A 19426-nucleotide genomic window follows, 5' to 3' on the forward strand; every position below is an offset into this window, starting at 1 on the left:
TTTTGATTGTTGTAAGCCACCCTGAGCCTGCTTCGGCGGGGAGGGCGGGATATAAATCCAATAAAATAAATAAATAAATACATGTGTTGCGGACTTCTTAGTAGAGGCCTATAAGATTAAATCTAGGCATACTACTTTATTTATTTGCTGGGTGTCTACTGTTGATTAGTATTTTTGGCTGCTATTTTAATCAATTGTTTATGTACTGTTCTTACTATATTTCAGGCATGTGTACCTACTTTTGATTGTGAATCATTATTGCTCTTATGACAATAAAGGTCTGAACTTGAAAAAAAGATTTGTTCTAGTAGAAGTTGAATAGGAATGTTGTACAAGCCTGCAAATCTGAGTGTCCTTGGCCAATAAAAGACAATATAGTCAGAGTCCAGGTAAAGGAGGAAGGAAAAAAGTTAATTGCAGTGAACTGAGAGCAGAGCTAGACCAAAGCCTGCAATATCAAGTTTCTCTACCTTCTTTTAACATGGTCACAATTTTATATACCCTTGATGACACATTGGCACATGTTAGCTTAAACACAAGTACTAATTGGCTGCAACATCTCACACACACATATGCTGTTTCATCTTGGCAAATCTGAGTTTCCTCATTGGTTGGGACTGGGTGGGACTATGGTGCATCAATCTTTGGCCTGTCAAACCATCAATCAACTGCTCTTTCATTGCATTGGCTGACTCTGCTCTCCCCTACCCACTGCTGGCCTCAAGGCAGACACAGATTGGCCCTCTGGGAAAACTGCTAGGCAGTGGCTGCTGCTAGGCAATTAAACTTGCTTGTCTCAGTAAAGAGCAACCGAGTGATGCCTTGAAATTTCTGACATTAATTTTTGTATTGTTTTGTCCCATACAGATTAGCCATGAAAAAAAGTTGTTTTGTATAGTGAGTAATTGTTCAGTAGTGGATTGCCAGATAGTTGCTATTGGATCATTTGGGTAAGTATAATAATTTTGCATGTTAATCCAATCTAAAGACTAAAGTTGTGTAAGTATTTTCACAATATTTGATAGATGTATGGCCTGATAGTATCTGAGTATGTTAGGAAAGCTTAGCTCACCTTTGTTTATTGGTTGACACAAGGTAGATTGACCTCCATGATGCCTGAAAGCCCCCCCCCGCCAAAAAAATTAAATACAGTTTTCTGCCACTGATGAATGTATGTGATGTTAAGTTTGATGGGGATGGCCTGAAATTAAAAAAAAAATGGATTTTAGAAGGACAAAAGTTTTAACCGGATTAAATCTCTTTTGCCAAGAGAGTTGCAATTTATGCCAAGTGTTCAATTGAGTTTGTAGTTTTTTGAACATGACATCATGATTCTATTTTTGTAAATGTATGGGATCTACTGGTATTTTAATACCTAGATATGGCATACAATCCATAGTCCATTTATACTGGGTATTTGTCTTCAAATACATTTTTATTTGCTTATCTAAATTCATTGACATCAGAAATTATTTTGATAAGTTAATTTTCAAACTGGATATTTTAGTAAAGGTGTCTAGTATTATATGCAAGGACTTGAGAATTTCTTGCTTATGATAGAAACAGAAGTATGTCATCTGCAAAGACTGACAATTTATGTTCTGTACTTTGGATGTTTATTCCTTGTATATTCTGATGTAGTTATATTTGTGAGGCCAGTGGCTCTAATATTAAGACAAACAATAATGGAGAAAGAAGGCATCCCTGTCTGGTATCCAACTATAAAGTAAATTGATCTGAGTTGCTATTGTTAATGTTTAAATGTGCTTTGGATGAGTTGTATATAGCATTGATTGCTCTCACAAAGGTTTGCTCGATGCCCATGGTTGAAAGTACTGATTTTAGATATTTGAATTCAGCAGAATCAAAGGCCTTTTCAATATCAAGAGAAACACATATTGCCTGTTGATTACTAATTTTACAGTAGTTTAAGATATTTCTGCTTCATTGACTACAGGAAAGCCTTTGATTGTGTGGATCACAACAAACTGTGGCAAGTCCTTCAAGAGATGAGAGTACCAGCCCACCTCACATGTGTTCTGAGAAACCTATATAAGGGTCAAGAAGCAAGTGTCAGAACAGGATATGGAACAACTGATTGGTTTAGAATAGGAAAAGAAGTTTGACAAGGATGTATATTGTCACCCTGCTTTTTAAATTTATATGCAGCATACATAATGTGGAATGCCAGCCTGGTTGAATCCAAAGCCAGAATTAAGATTGCTGGGAAAAACATCAACAACCTCAGATATGCAGACAACACCATTCTAATGGCAGAAAGTGAAGAGCACCTAAAGAACCTCTCATTGAGGGTGAAAGAGGAGACCACAAAAGTAGGCTTGAAACTCAACATAAAAAACCCCTAAAATTATGGCATCCAGCCCCATCACACCTTGGCAAATAGAAGGGGAAGACATGGAAGTAGTGACAGACTTCACATTCCTGGGATCCAAGATCACTGCAGATGGTGACTGTAGCCATGAAATTAAAAGACGTTTGCTCCTTGGGAGGACAAATCTAGGCAGTAGAAGAATTGCAGATTTATACCCCGCCCTTCTCTCTGAATCAGAGACTCAGAGTGGCTTACAATCTCCTATATCTTCTTTTCCCACAACAGACACCCTCTGAGGTGGGTGGGGCTGAGAGGGCTCTCACAGCAGCTGCTCTTTCAAGGATAAGTCCTGCAATAGCTATGGATAACCCAAGGCCATTCCAGCAGCTGCAAGTGGAGGAATAAAAAGTAGAGACATCACCCTGCCAACAAAAGTCTGTATAGTCAAAGCGATGGTATTCCCAGTAGTAATGTATGGCTGTGACAGTTGGATCATAAGGAAGGCCGAGTGCAGAAGAATAGATGCTTTCGAATTGTGGTTCTGGAGAAGAATCTTGAGAGTCCCTTGGATTGCAAGAAGATCAAATCAGACATTCCTAAGGGAAATCAACCCTGACTGTTCCCTGGAAGGTCAGATGCTGAAGCTGAAGCTCAAATACTTTGGCCACCAAATGAGAAGAGAGCACTCACTGGAGAAGACCCTGATGCTGGGAAAGACAGAAGGCAAAAGAAGAAGGGGACGGCAAAAGAAGAGATGGCTGGACAGCATTACTAATGTAACTAACATGAATTTGAGCGGACTTTGGAGGGTGGTATAAGACTGAAGGGCCTGGCATGACTTGGTCCATGGGGTCTCAAAGAGTCAGACTTGACTGTGTGACTAAACAACAACAACAAAAATGTATATGTGTTATCTTGTTAAGTCCCTAGAGGGCATAAACCCTACCTGATCCTGATGTACATTCTGTGTTATGAAGGCATTTAATCTATTGCCTAAGGTTGTAGTAAATATTTTGAAGTCTGTATTCAATAGTCTAAATGAGGATGCTTGGGACATGTCTTTGTTAGGCTTTGGCACTATAATTTCTGCTTGATTCCATGATGGGGGCAAAATACTTTAGGGTTGCCCAGTACAATTCAAGAAATATCTGGGGACTTTGGGGGTGGGGCCAGGAGACTTTGGGGGTAGAGCCATAAGCAAAGTTGTGACAAGCACAACTGAATTCCAAAGGGAGTTCTGGCCATCACATTTAAAGGAACCGTACACCTTTTAAATGCCTTCCCTACAAATAATGATGGATAGGGGCACATTCTTTTGAGGCTCATAGAATTGGACCCCCTAGTCCAATCTTTTTGAAACTTGGAGAGCATTTTGAGGAGAGTCATCAGATGCTATGCTGTAAATGTGGTGCCTCTAGCTCAAAAAACAGCCCCTCCAGAGCCCCAGATACCCCCAGATCAATTCTCCATTATACTGTATGGGAATCAATCTCCATAGTAAATAGAAGTGCCCAGCAGACATTTCCTCCCCCCCACCCCGTTTCTGACGACTCTGAAGCCAGGAAGGGCCTGCTTCCACCTGGGGATTGGAATCTCTACTCACGAGTTGCTGAACTTCCAGCTTCTTCAATGTAACACAGAGCAACCAAAGGTTCAAGTTTACCTTTCCTATGCAAACGACCTTTGAAAAGATTGTGCAACCAACAGAGGCTCTGGGCTGCTTTCACAGCCACTGGAAGCAGCCATGTTGTTCTGCCTCCGCCCCCATTCAACCTTAAAAACACAGACACACCATCTCAAGAGGAAGCCTTTACAAGTGGAGTGTGAAGCCTCTGAAGGTGGAAAGGCACATGGTGGCTGTGGAGGCGGGGCTTCCTCCCACCAGCCAGCTGACTGGGAACAGGAAGGAGCCTGAGAAAGCGGGAGAACCCCTGCTGGGACCTGGGGATTGGCAAGCCTAAAATACTTCCAAAATACAATTACACATATTAACAGGTAGTTGAGTGATCAGGGAAACATATTTTTAAAATAAAAATCTAAATCTAAATGCCCCTGTATAAATCGATGGTGCGGTCTCATTTGGAGTACTGTGTGCAGTTCTGGTCGCCGCACCTCAAAAAGAATATTATAGCATTGGAGAAAGTCCAGAAAAGGGCAACTAGAATGATTAAAGGGCTGGAACACTTTCCCTATGAAGAAAGGTTGAAACGCTTGGGACTCTTTAGCTTGGAGAAACGTCGACTGCGGGGTGACATGATAGAGATTTACAAGATAATGCATGGGATGGAGAAAGTAGAGAAAGAAGTACTTTTCTCCCTTTCTCACAATACAAGAACTTGTGGGCATTCGATGAAATTGCTGAGCAGACAGGTTAAAACGGATAAAAGGAAGTACTTCTTCACCCAAAGGGTGATTAACATGTGGAATTCACTGCGACAGGAGGTGGTGGCGGCCATAAGCATAGCCACCTTCAAGAGGGGTTTAGATAAAAATATAGAGCAGAGGTCCATCAGTGGCTATTAGCCACAGTGTGTGTGTGTGTGTATGTGTGTGTGTGTGTGTGTATATATATATATATATATATATATACAATTTTATATATATATAAAATTTTTTTGCCACTGTGTGACACAGAGTGTTGGACTGGATGGGCCATTGGCCTGATCTAACATGGCTTCTCATGTTCTTATGTTCTTAAGTATAGCCATCAGCGCCTAGGGCTTTATTTTGTTGATAGCTTCCAGTACTTTTATTTCTTAACAACACTCTTGCAGCTACTGTCATTGAAGTTGCTTATCCCTTCACTTAGAATGTAGTAAAATGTGCGGGTTTTTTTGTTTTTTTTAGAAAAAGTCCAGCAGGAATGTATTTGAATATTAGGTCATACCCCCTGACATCACCATTGTTTCACACAGGGATTTTTTGTAGAAAAAAAGCCCAGCAGGAACTCATTTGCATATTAGGCCACACCCCCAGACACCAAGCCAGCTGGAACTGCATTCCTGCTCAAAAAAGCCCTTTTCTAAAATTCCAGACTAGTATCTGCAGGCTTGAATTCTCACTGTGTGGTGGAAGTTTGCTTCATGATCTTGGGTCAGCCACATATTCTCAGTTTATCCTACTTCACAGGGCTGTTTTGCATATAAACTGACAGAGAAGAGAACAATGTGTTTTCCTGCATTGTGCAGGGGGTTGGACTAGATGACCCTGGAGGTCCCTTCCAACTCTATGATTCTATGAATGCAGGCCATAAGAATATAAAGTAAATAAATCTGAAGATGTGCAAATCTCCTGGTAAGTTGTAGTTTCTTCTGTATTCCAAATGTGATCAAACAGCAGGATCTGCACAGTAGACCAGCACAATCAATGTTGCAGTCACAACTGGCATTTGCCAGCTCTGGGTTAAGAAATCTGTGGAAATGTGGGGGCTGGCCAGGGGAGGGTGGAGCTTGGCAAGGGGAAAGACCTCAGCAGGGTATAATGCCACCCTGTACCCTGCAAAGCAGCCGTTTTCTCCAGGAGACCTGATCTCTGTAGTCTGGAGATCAGTTGTAACTCCAGGAGATGTGGAAGTTGGCAACCCTGTGGCAACTCTGGGCAGCTACATCACCCCATTCTGATAAAGCAGATGTTCCTCTGCTATTCTTCCTTCTTCCGGCAGCATATAGAAGCAGAAGATACAGGTCAAACAATATTTATTTTTGAATGTGGTTTAAATCAGTGGCACAAGGGATTTGAAAAGACTTACATTCCCCACTTTTCAAGAAATTAATGTGCTAATCAGAAAAATACGACTAGATATTGCTCCACCCATGAGTGCCAACTATTCATAAGACATGTGCAGTTTATTGCTCTCTCTTCACTTTTGGTGGCACACATCCCCGTTGGCTACCCCATCGATTAGAACCTTGTCAGGACAGCCTAATTGAAAAGGCCTCATGGATTTTCCATTTGTGCTGCCAGAGTGACAAAGACAAAACGGTTCTTTGTCTAATGCAAATTAATATTTAATGCTGGCTTCTTTACACCTGCCATTCTGCCTGGACAGGCAGCCTCCTTTGCTCGCCGAGACAGTGGCATTGATTTGCTCCTATAAATAGACATTTCAGTGTGGAGAAAGGACACTTGTCAATTCCCTAAATTATTCCAGGGAAGGGATATTTTCTTTTTGCAGCTGCCGTTTGGCAAAAGGCCAGTGTAGCTCTAACACAAGGAGCTTTTTCATGTATTTTGAAAGACAAATGCTGAAGCTATTTTTAGCACCAATGAGAACCTTTGATTTCCTCTTGCCAATCCTTGAATGCATAAGAAGTGTGTGCATTGCCTTCCTGACTTGCAACATGTACCATGCTTTTAAAGCATCCCTGAGAGGGCAGTGAGGCAGCAGCATGGCTGCTAAATGGATGTTTTGAATTCTGTCACATGGTACAAACTCAGCAGACTCTGTTTTCAAAACGGCCAGCACTGTTTACTCAATTGAGTTTAAAATGATTTTTTTAAAAAATCCACAGCTTGGAATAGCTGCATCAATACTGATTGAATTTGCAACTGAACACTATTTTTTTGAATATAAATATATTTTGTCTATGGCCAAAAATAACACAGATGCTGAAAAAGTTTGTTAATAAATATGCCTATAGGCACATATGGGTAAGCATGTATGTTCTGAATATTTTCAACATCTTTGTCATTTTAATTGCCATTGCTTTGTTTCTTCTTCAGCTCTTTATACCAAATTCTTTTCCACATTTTGATGCTACTTTCATCTTATCACTTCATTATGATTGTGAAGTGGATATGAGGTAATGAGTACAAAGTGGAAAACATCGTACCATGCTGAGGTCCCTCCCCTCCCCAAATGCCATACTCTCTGGCTCCACAGCCCAAAATCTCCAGGTATTTCCCAACAGAGAGCTGGCATCCCTAGTTAGGAAGCTTTAGATGCAGTGCTATTAGCATAAGAGCCTAGAAACCCAAACTTTGTTAGGTACATTAAAGGATAAGCTCCATTTACTACAGCACTTTTTTCCAACAGTGGCCAGCCAAATGCCCATGAAATGCTGATGAAAATATTGGATGTGGACAGTGGAGACCAAGGTTCAACTCTCGACTCAACTACAAAGCAAACTGGGCCACTCTAGGTCCATGATGTAACCTACTGTACCTCACAGGGGGGCTGTAAATAAAATAAAAGGGCTGGGCAATCCTGCATGCTGTACTGAGTTTCTTGAGATCACATCTGTAATAAATAAGTGGATGTTGCCTTAGTATCATTTCAAACAGATCTTACCTGAAACATTTTCAGTTGCATGCATACACTCAGTTATATGTATTTGGATAAAAGAATATATTTTTTCTTTTTCATCGTCAAGTCTCAGACAGCACATACTGTGGAGCAAAGAACAAAATATACGTTTGCCATCCTGGTCTCATTCTATGATAATCTATGATAATTCTTCCCTTATCATTGAGTTCTTGCATCGTTTGGGTTGATGTGCATGTATACTGTTGGTGCGTGTACATGTGTAAAGGAAATGAAAGGTCCCCTGTGAAAGCACCAGTCGTTTCTGACTCTGGGGTGACGTTGCTTTCACAATGTTTTCATGGCAGACTTTTTACAGGGTGGTTTGCCATTGCCTTCCCCAGTCATCTACACTTTCCCCCCAGCAAGCTGGGTACTCATTTGACTGACCTCGGAAAGATGGAAGGCTGAGTCAACTTTGAGCCGGCTACCTGAAAACCCAGCTTCCACCAGGGATCAAACTCAGGTCGTGAGCAGAGCTTAGCACTGCAGTACTGCAGTTTTAACACTCTGAGCCATGGGGCTCTTTAAAACAGAACATGTTTAAAACAGAACAATTATCTCTCTCTGCTCCCCATCCATGCTGTCAGCTAGTACAAGCATAGCATTTCCCTCTGTCTCCTGTGGATCATGTAGACTGGCTGGCATTGCCTTTAGATCACATGGAGGGGCAAGCTTTAGCTGTGATTCAGTCTTCCTTTGGGTTCTCTGCCTGTCTGCCAACATATACAAGTGAAGTACTTCCTCCTCCTCCCTAGCCTAGCATACAGGCAGCTGCAAATAAAACAGTAGTTCATCCAACCTGGACCTTTAGTTATATAAACTCAGAGCTTCCTCCCAAAGCCGGGGAAGTTGGTCTAAGTAGAAATGCTGAGTACAGATAACTGGGCAGCAAGTCTTCTAGTTGGATGGCATCCCTATTTTACAGAATTGGTTGATGTTGAGTCACTCCCTCTTTCCTCTGCTGTACCAACCCCATATCTCCTCTTGGTTTCCCACAAATTAAAACCTCTGAGCAAGGCATCCAAACAACCATCATTTTAACAAAGATCTTTCTCCCATTTTAAAATGTTGGAAATAACTATGTTTTAATCTACAACATTATTAACATTTTAAAATTTTTAGGCCAGACTGTAGTTTAAGATAAAATACAGTCCCTCAAATGATAGTATCCACAATTTACACTCTCTCTGTCGGCTTGACTTCACGAACAAAGATTTAAGAAAGGTGCAGTAGTCCACGTCTGTTGCAGGCTCGCTGGTGGCTGACAAGACCAATGTGGGACAGGCAGGTCCGGCCACAGTGGCTGCAGGGAAAAGTCTGATTTGGGGTTGGTGCTGTAGCAGTATGATTCTTCCTCAATCTCCTTTTGTCCTCAAGACCAGCTATGCGTGCGTTCTCAAAGGAAGAGACAGCCTGGTGGATGGTGTGCCTCCATGCTTTGCGATCTGAGGCTAGGTCAGACCACTGGTGATGGTTAATGCAACGGGTACCAAGGGATTTCTTCAAGGAGTCCTTGTACCTCTTCTTTGGTGCCCCTCTATTTCGATGGCCGGTGGAAAGTTCGCCATACAGGGCAATCTTGGGAAGGCGGTGGTTTTCCATCCTGGAGATATGCCCTGCCCAGTGCAGCTGCGTCTTCAACAGCAATGCCTCGATGCTTGTAACCTCCGCCCGCTTGAGGACTTCAGTGTTGGTCACAAAGTCACTCCAGTGGATGTTGAGGATGGTGTGAAGGCAGCGCTGATGAAAGCGCTCAAGGAGTCACAGGTGATGATGGTATAAAACCCACGATTCGGAGCCGTAGATGAGGGTTGTCATCACAACCGCTTTGTAAACATTGATCTTTGTGCCTTTTTTCAGATGCTTGTTGCTCCACACTCTTTTATGCAGTCGGCCAAATGCACGGTTTGCTTTTGCCAGCCTGTTGTCAATCTCCTTGTCGATCTTGGCGTCTGAGGAGATGATGCACCCCAGGTAGCTGAACTGCTGGACTGTCTTCAAAACTGATTCACCCACAGTGATGCAGCGAGGGTGATTCTCTTCCTGGGGTGCAGGTTGGTGGAGAACTTCTGTCTTCTTCAGACTAACTTCTAGGCTGAATAGCTTGGCAGCCTCTGCAAAGCAGGACGTCATATGCTGCAGAGCTGATACCGAGTGGAAGACAAGTGCAGCATCATCAGCAAACAGTAGCTCTCGGATAAGTTTTTCCATTATCTTGGAGTGGGCCTTTAGTCGCCTCAGGTTGAACAGGCTGCCACCGGTGCGATAGTGGATGTAGACACCATCGTCATCATCTAAATCTACTGCGGCTGTTTGAAGCATCATGCTAAAAAAGATCGTAAAGAGAGCTGGCGCGAGAACACAGCCCTGCTTTACACCTGTGCCTATTGGGAAGGGCTCCGAGAGATCGTTGCAGTGTCTGACTTGGCCTCGCTGGTCTTCATGTAGCTGGATGACCATACTGAGGAACCTTGGGGGACATCCTAAACGTTCCAAGATTTGCCACAGGCCGTTCCTGCTAACGGTATCAAAAGCTTTGGTAAGGTCGACAAAAGTCACATATAGACCCTTGTTCTGTTCCCTGCATTTCTCTTGGAGCTGCCTGAGAACAAATACCGTACCATGTCGGTGGTGCTCCTGTTAGCTCTGAAGCCACACTGGCTCTCTGGGAGGAGTTCTTCTGCAATAGTGGGCACCAGTCTGTTCAGGAGTATTCTAGCAAGGATTTTGCCTGTGATGGAGAGCAGGGTTATCCCCTGGTAGTTGGAGCAGTCTGACTTTTCCCCTTTGTTCTTGTGTAGAGTAATGATGATTGCATCGCGAAAGTCCCATGGTAGTTTGCCTTGTTCCGAGCAGGTGACAAGTACTTTGTGAAGTGTACCATGTAGTACTATGCCCCCATGCTTCCAGATCTCTGGTGGAATTCCATCAACTCCCGCTGCCTTGCCACTTTTCAGTTGCTTGATGGCTTTAACAGTCTCTTCTAGGGTGGGGATCCACAATTTACACTAACAAGTAGATTAATAACAAAACTAAAATTATAAACCATTCTTAAATGAAATAGAAAGCTAGTGTTCCATTATAATAACCAATGTGAATGTCCCAAGCATATCTTCCTAACAAGGGCCTTTTAGAAGCTTTAAAATTCCATTCATGCAAAGTTCCACCTCATCGCTAGACTTTCTCTTTATTTAAAGTATTAGTTGTTGTCAGGAATTCAAAATACTTAATACTTTTCACACAATTCTCCATTAAGTTAGTAAAGAGCTATTATAGACATATTATAGATGAGCCACGGAGAAATCATACATCTTAACCAAGGTCACAATACTTGGCATAATATTTTACATCCTAACCAGTGGGGTCACCCTTATTTCCTTGCTTTCTTTTGTTCAGAAAAGATCACAGGCAGTAGACATTAGACTAAAAATAATCTAAGTGATGCTCAGTTATGAGTTCATTTGCATGTGAGACCAGGATTTGCTGAGGTATGTTGACATTCTCCAGGTCACAGCCTCTTACTGTTCTTCTTACTGACCTCAATAACAATGTGGAAAGACCATAAAGGAAAAGTTAAATGCTGATCAGTGTCAATGGAGCACTTAGATGTATCTCAGAGCCCATCTGTAAATGAGAGAGCAGCCTCTCTCAAAGAATCCAAAGGTGTTTTTCTTGCTTAGTAGATTCTTAAACCTGGTTAACCACTTCTCACCAGTCTGTGATAAAAAAAACCCCTGGGAAATAACTTTGGTCCTTCTCAAAAGGTAGGGATGTGCAGTTGTGCAGTAATTGACCAAAACCCGAACAGAATATACTCAATTCGTGAATACAGTTGTTATAACTAATCCCAACTGAAAAAATGAATTACATTATATAGTTTTGGAAAATATTTGTCTGCTATTTCAGTTCTAGTATTGCAAACTCTCCATTGGGAAATTTCTGGAGATTGGGGTGGGAGTAGAGCCAAGGGAAGGGGAGGGACCTCAATAAGGTTGCCAGCTCTGTGTTGGAGATTTTGGAGGTGGATATTTAAGAAAGTGGGGTTTGAGGAGGGGAGGGACTTCAATGGGGCATAATACCATAGAGCCCACCTTCCAAAGCAGCCATTTTTCCCAGGTAAACTGATCTCTATCACCTGGAGATCAGTTGCAATCCCAAGAGATTATTACAGTACAGAAGTCTATATTCAGAATCCAAAAAAGTACTGTGATGGTGCCAACAATTTAAATATTACAAAAGGTAGAAAAATTTTAGTATATAAATCCGTATTTATGCAACTTTAATCAAAAAGTAGCCCATAGACACCATTCCATGAAAGCCCAACAATAACATCAAGTGTACAAAGAGCCAAAGTTGATTTCAGCAGTCAGAATGCAAAAGAAGTTAAGAGTCAATTCCAAGCATCAGAATTCATGTGAGAAATCCTGGGTACGCTTTCTTATTCTGGTTACCTTTGTCAATGAACTGAAAGAAGAACATACACTAAAGCTATACAATTTTCAAGCTACACTAACTGAAAAACAATTTATATTTTGAGATTGTTCCTTTTGTAATATTTATATTGTTGGTGCTATTGCAGTAATTTTTTGGATTCTGAATATATACTTCTATATACTGTAATACTTCTTACTCTCTCTACCATCTGCAGTCTGGCAACCCAAGACCTCAGTAAGATATAATACCATAGCATCCACCCTTAAAAGCAGCCATTTTCTCCAGAGGAACTGATCAGTTGTAATTCTGAGCAATCTTTAGGTTCCACATGGCAGAAGGCAACCATATTCAGTGCCTGGCTCTATGGTTTAGAATTTAAGTAAGAAGGTGAGTTTGGTGGGTAGAAAAAAGAAAGAATAATTCAACAGATATGCAACTGTGGTATCAGCAAAGTTACCTATAACCAAAGTTATATACAGATCTCGCTACCATGAGGATTATACTAAGCCTTGTTCTTGCCAGGATTGCTACCAAAGAGGGTTAATAGGTTTCTCTTTCCAAGTTGGTTATACCAGTTACTGCCTTGAGGGAAGAATGTTGATGAAGTTCCATGCAAGTGAAGTGTCTCCTGCTTGCTTCTGTTTTCTGTCTTGGCTATGCCTGCCAGTAGGCCATGGGGAAGAATATTTAGCATACGCATGATAATAAAGAGGCAGGCAGCAGGGCAGACATGAGATGATGCAAATGTTATGCTAGTGCACACTCTGTCAGCGCAGGGTTCATTGACTCTTCAAAATAATAGAACTCTTTCTTTTGAAATAAGTTTCTTTTATTGAATATACAATGTTACTGCTGCAGAAGGTCTTTGAGAGTGATAACATACATTGAAAAGGCACTAGTATTTATGGGGGCACATCAAAGACAGGGGCCTCTAAATCATTCTCAAAACAAAGTTATTTTCCATCTCCAAAGTGTTTGATTCACACGCTGGCTATCTCCCTTCCTGGGCCATCCAGCCTCCCCCCTTCGGCCGATGTCCTTGCAGCGGCTGGGAAGCGGCGGCGCCTCCCTCTGGTCTTCCCGCCGTTTATGGCCTCTGGCGCCCTGCTCTTCCCTCCCCCTGGTTGGCATACCTAGCATTCTAACAAAGGGCCCTAGGGTTAGTTCTAAGCAAATAAACAGTATAGGCAATGTGGTTAGGATCAATAGGATGCAATTGAACACAAGCTGACACACTCTTCTATATCAGGCATTGTCTGATGTGCTGTTTTCATGTCTTTTGGGGATGTTGTAGAAACCCACATATATTTAGGGTTGCCAGGTCTGTGTTGGAAAATACCTGGAAGCCTTGGGGGTGGAGCTGGGAGAGGGTAGGGCTTGGGGAAGGGAGGGGCCTCAGCATGGTACAATGCCATGGAGTCCACTTGTCAAAGCAGCTATTTTCTCCAGGGGAGCTGCTTTCTGCCAGCTGGAGATCAGTTGTAAAAGCAGGCCTCCAGGCCTCACTTAAAGGCTGGAAGAGAGAATAATTATAACCATGGATGAATTATGAAAGTACAGTGAAATAAATTTAATATATGTTCTCAAAATGCAATATTGGAATTGTACAAAGTCATAAAAGGGATAAACCCATCAATACAATACAACTCACCCTCTGTATGGACAGCATTTGGCAGCACAGTATTCTCAAGCACAATTTCCTGGAGAAATTTTTCTGTACGAAGGGTGAATTGGATTGTAGCTTGCCTCTTTGAGAAAGCAGGACTGGGAAACAGCTTCACATGCTGACAACCTGTTAATAGGCTGCTCTATACATCCACAATAGCGACTTGAATTTGAAATGGAATAAGGAATTGCACATAAGACATCTATTGAGGCTTCCCAAATCCCCCGCCTTGCCTGGGGACCCCCGATTTGGAGCCTTCACCCCCCGCTAGCCAAAAATCTGGAAAGCGGGGGGGAATGGTGGCCCTTCGCACCCAGCCTCGATCTCAGCAGCTTCTCCTTGCCCTGCCCTTCCCACCCAACCCGATCGCAGCAGCCTTTCTTCAGTTTTCCCAGGCTGCTTTCTGCCCTAATCAGCTAGCTGGCGGGGGGGGGGGGAGGGGGAGAGGGAGCCCCACCCACAAAGGACCATGTGCCTTTGCACCTCCAGAGGCTTGACTTGAAAGGCTTCAATTTAGGATGGTGTGTCTCTGTTTCTGTGAAGAAGCCGGCAGCAAATGCTGAGTAGAGAGGCTGATCCGCTGCTTCAGACTGGCCAGAAAGGGGGGGAGAGGGGGAAATGTCTTCATTACTCCCTATGTGATCAATTCTCATAGGGTATAATGGGGAATTGTTCTGGAGGTTTCGGGGGTTCTGGGGGAGCTGTTTTTTGAGGTAGAGGCACCAAATTTTCAATATAGTATCTAGTGCCTCTCCCCAAAGTACCCCCCAAGTTTCAAAACGATTGGACTAGGGGGTCCAATTCTATGAGCCCCAAAAGAAGGTGCCCCTGTCCTTTATTATTTCCTATGGAAGGAAGACATTTAAAAAGGTGTGCTGTCCCTTTAAATGTGATGGCCAGAACTCTATTGGAGTTTCTTTCTTTCTTTCTTTTATTCGATTTATATCCCACCCTACCCCACCGCCCTACCCCACCGAGTTCAATTATACTTGTCACACCCTTGTTCCTGGCTCCGCCTACAGTGTCCCTGGCTCCACCCCCAAAGTCTCCTGGCTCCACCCCCAAAGTCCCCAGATATTTCTTGAATTGGACTTGGCAACCCTACATCTATTAGCACATTACTGATCTTCATAGGACAAGCATAAAGCACTTTATATCAGCATAAGGTTGCCAAGTCCAATTCAAGAAATATCTGGGGACTTTGGGGGTGGAGCCAGGAGCAAGGTTGCAACAAGCATCATTGAACTCCAAAGGGAGTTCTGGCCATCACATTTAAAGGGACCGCACACCTTTTAAATTGGAAATCATGACAGCTAGGGGCACCTTCTTTTCGGGCTAATAGAATTGGACCCCCTGGTCCAATCTTTTTTGTTTTAAACAATTTATTGGTAGCATATGGTTACAAAGCTTATCTATTTCTTAATTTTTTCTTTTTTCACATTAACCCATATGACATTTCCATCCCCCCTCCCTCCAATGTTGACTTCCCCGAGGTTATAAGTTCAAATCCATACTAAAGGCACTTCTGATTGCTCAAAGTTCCGTATATATATTCTTACAACTAAAAAAATGTCCAATATTTCTTTACTTTCCAAGTTTTCTCCATATATTCTTTAAATTTTCTCCACTCCCTTTTGAATATCTCTAAATCATAGTCTCTTAGTGTTCTGGTTAATTTGTCCATTTCACACCACGATAAAACTTTCATGGTCCATTCCCATTTCTCTGGTATTTTTTCTTGCTTCCAAAGCTGCGCGTACAAAGTCCTAGCAGCTGATAACAGGTACCAAATTAAAGTCCTGTCTTCTTTTGGGTATTTTTCTAATTGTAATCCAAGTAAAAACGTCTCTGCAATTTTCTTAAAATCATAGCCCAAAATTTTGGTGATTTCTTGTTGTATCATCTTCCAGAATTCTTTCGCTCTTTCACATGTCCACCACATATGGAAGAAAGAACCTTCATGTTTTTTACATTTCCAACATCTATCCGACATTTTCTTACTTATCTTAGCCAATTTTTTCGGAGTCATATACCACCTATACATCATTTTAAAACAGTTCTCCTTAATGCTTTGACAAGTTGATATCTTCATTGAGTTCTTCCAGAGGTGCTCCCATGTTTCCATTTGTATTTCTCTATTCACATTAATTGCCCATTTGACCATTTGAGACTTTACTACTTCTTCTTCTGTAGACCATTTCAATAATAACTTATATACTTTTGATATCAATTTTTCATTGTCACCTAACAGGACTCTTTCCAGTTCTGTTTGTTCTCGTCTAATCCCCTCTGATTTTATGTCATTTTCCATCAAACTTTTAATTTGTTGCATTTGAAACCAATCATAATTGTTATTTAGCTCTTCTGAGGTTTTTAATTCAATTTTGTCTCCTTGAATCTTAAGCAGTTGGTTATATGACATTTCTCTTTTTTCTTCAGAATCAGCTGTTATTTTTATTACTTCTGCTGGCACTATCCATAATGGTTTTCTCTCGTCCCCGTATTTCTTGTATTTTATCCAAGTATTTAGTAATGTATTTCTGACATAGTGGTGAGAGAAAAAACCATCCATTTTATTCTTCCCATAGTACATGTATGCATGCCAGCCGAATCTATTTCCGTGAGCTTCTAACCACAAAGGTTTTTTATCTAACAGCATTATCCAATCTTTTATCCATGTCAAACAAACTGCATCGTGGTATAGTCTTAGATCGGGAAGTTGAAAACCTCCTCTCTCTTTGGCATCCGTTAAGATCTTCATCTTTATCCTTGGTTTCTTTCCGGCCCAAATGAAATCAGAGATTTTCCTTTGCCATTTGTTGAATTGTTTTGCTTCTTTTACAATCGGGATGGTTTGAAACAAATACATTATCCTTGGCAAAATATTCATTTTGATTGCAGCTATCCTGCCCAGTAAGGACAAGTTGAGTTTATTCCATTTCATCAAATCTTTGTCCATCTTACACCACAGTTTTTCATAATTGTTTTTGTATAAATCAATGTTCTTCATTGTTATCTCTATTCCAAGGTACCTAACTTTGGTTGTGACTTCACAACCTGTCACCTTTTGTAGTTCGTTTGTTTTATTTGGTTGCATGTTTTTACAGAGGAATTTCGATTTCTCCTTATTTATGTATAATCCTGCTAGTTCTCCGTACTCTTTTATCTTAGCTAACAGCAGTGGTGACACTTGAACCGGATTCTCCATTATGAACACTATATCATCTGCAAAAGCTTTATATTTATAAGAGAATCTTCTAATTTTTAGACCTTCTATTTTTTCATCTTTTTGAATTTGTTGTAACAAAATTTCAAGAGTCATTATAAACAACAATGGTGATAGCGGGCATCCTTGCCTTGTTCCTTTACTCACTTTCAATTCTTTGGTAAGGTCTGCATTTATACACAATTTTGCATGCTGATCTGTATATATTGCTCTTGTCATTTTTATAAATTGTTCCCCTAAATTAATTTTTTCCATTACCGCAAACATAAAGTCCCAATTTAAGTTGTCGAAGGCTTTCTCTGCGTCAACAAAAAATAAGGCCACTTCTTTTTCCGGGTGCTTTTCATAGTATTCCACAACATTAATAACAGCTCTTACATTGTCCCTTATTTGTCTTTTAGGAAGAAATCCCGCTTGGTCTTTGTTTATAAAGTTGGTCAGGTATTGTTTCAGTCGCTCTGCTAAAATTCTTGTATAGATCTTATAGTCATTATTCAACAATGAGATTGGTCTATAATTTTTTACGTTTGTGCTATCTTTATCTTCCTTAGGAATCAGAGAGATTACAGCTTCCCTCCAGGTCTTTGGGATTTTCCCTTCTTCTCTTATCGTGTTTAACAACTTCAACAGTTTGGGTGTTAATTCATCCTTGAGAGATTTGTAAAATTTTGACGTGAATCCATCTGGCCCTGGAGCTTTACCCTCTTGCATAGCTTTTATTGCTGCTTCTATTTCAATTTTCTCTATTGGGTCATTTAATATCTTTTTCATATGTTCCGTCAAAGGTGCCACCTGAATGTTTCGTAGATACTCTTCCACTTTTTCTTTACTTACATTCACACCCTTGAATAAATTTGCATAGTATTTAAAGAATTCTCTTTTAATTCCTTCTTGATCCACTACTGTTTTCCCATTTGCCATGATTTTATTTATAGTCTTATTTTCTTTCCTTTTTTTTAATTGCCAGGCCAGGTATTTACCAGGTTTGTTTGCACTTTCAAACGATTTCTGTTTCAAATTTTTTAAATTCCATTCTAGTTCTTTATTCAGCAAATGTTTAACTTGGGATTGTAATATCGTAATTTCTTTTATTAATTTTTTCTTCCCTGGTCTTTTTTTTAAGTCCTTTTCTTTTTTATCTATTTCATTTTGCAGTGCTGACAGCCTTTCTTCTCTTGCTCTTTTGTCTTTATTATTCAATGTAATTAATATACCCCTCATTACTGCTTTATAAGTGTCCCATACTGTTGGATATTCCATATCATCCGTTTCATTTATTTGGAAGAATGCTGCAGTCTCCTTTTCTAAGAATGATACAGTGTCTTTATTTTGTAGTAAATCCTCATTAATTCTCCATCTTCTTGATTTTCTTTGCAATTTTGTTGACCAGCATATTGGATTATGGTCCGCCCAAACCTTTGGAAGAATCTCAATTTTTTTTGTTATGAGGCCCAAGCCTTGGGAACCCCACAACATGTCAATTCTGGAAAAAGAATTATGCCTTGCTGAGAAAAATGTATAGTCTCTTACCTCAGGGTTGAACTTTCTCCAAATGTCTTCTAGATTTTCCTGTTTAATCAACTCAAAGAAAGAATTGGGCAGCTTCCCTTCTTTATCATTCTTCTTTGGACTTGATCTGTCAAGGTTGTTTTGTATTGTCCCATTAAAATCGCCCATCATCAATACCTGGTCATAAGTCTCTTCGTCCATTTGTCTATTTATGTCTTTAAAGAATTTGTCTTTCGCTCCATTGGGTGCATAGAGTCCTAGTAGTAACGTTTTTTTCGCCTCTATCGTCACCTCAACAGCAATGTATCTTCCTTCTTTGTCTTTAAAGATTAATTTTGGGTCAAGTTGTTCTTTAATGTAAAAAACCACCCCTCTTTTCTTTTGCTCTGCTAGTGAAAAAAATTCCAACCCCAAATTTCTATTCCACAAAAATTTACTGTCCTTGCGTTGTATATGAACTTCCTGTAAACAAATTATATTACATTTTTGCTTTTTAATCCAATGAAATGTTCTCCTTCTTTTCTGTGGTGAATTTAGTCCATTTATATTCCAAGATAGTAATTTGTACTCCATTATGATGTTGGTTCTTTATTTTCTTCAAAAAAGCTATGCATCTCTTGTTCGCTTCTTATTGTAATCCTTTTGCCATTTTGTTCAAATCCAAGACCCTCTGGTATTATCCATCTATATCTTGTGCCCTCTGCACGCAACTGATCGGTTAGCTTCTTGTACTTTTTCCTATCGCTGATCACTTCTCTTGGTAGCTCTTTCATTATTTTAACTCTGCTCCCTTCTATTGCCCAGGCTTTTTGGTACCCTTTCTTCAAAATTTTCTCTGCCACTTCTTTTGATCTTAATCTTATGACGATGTCTCTTGGCAGACCTTTATTTTTCGCATAAACTGAGTTGACTCTGTAGGCACCCTCCAACATACTCTTAAATCTGTCAGGGTCT

This window comes from Heteronotia binoei, chromosome 2, assembly GCF_032191835.1.
Source record: "Heteronotia binoei isolate CCM8104 ecotype False Entrance Well chromosome 2, APGP_CSIRO_Hbin_v1, whole genome shotgun sequence".
Taxonomy (NCBI): Eukaryota; Metazoa; Chordata; class Lepidosauria; order Squamata; family Gekkonidae; genus Heteronotia; species Heteronotia binoei.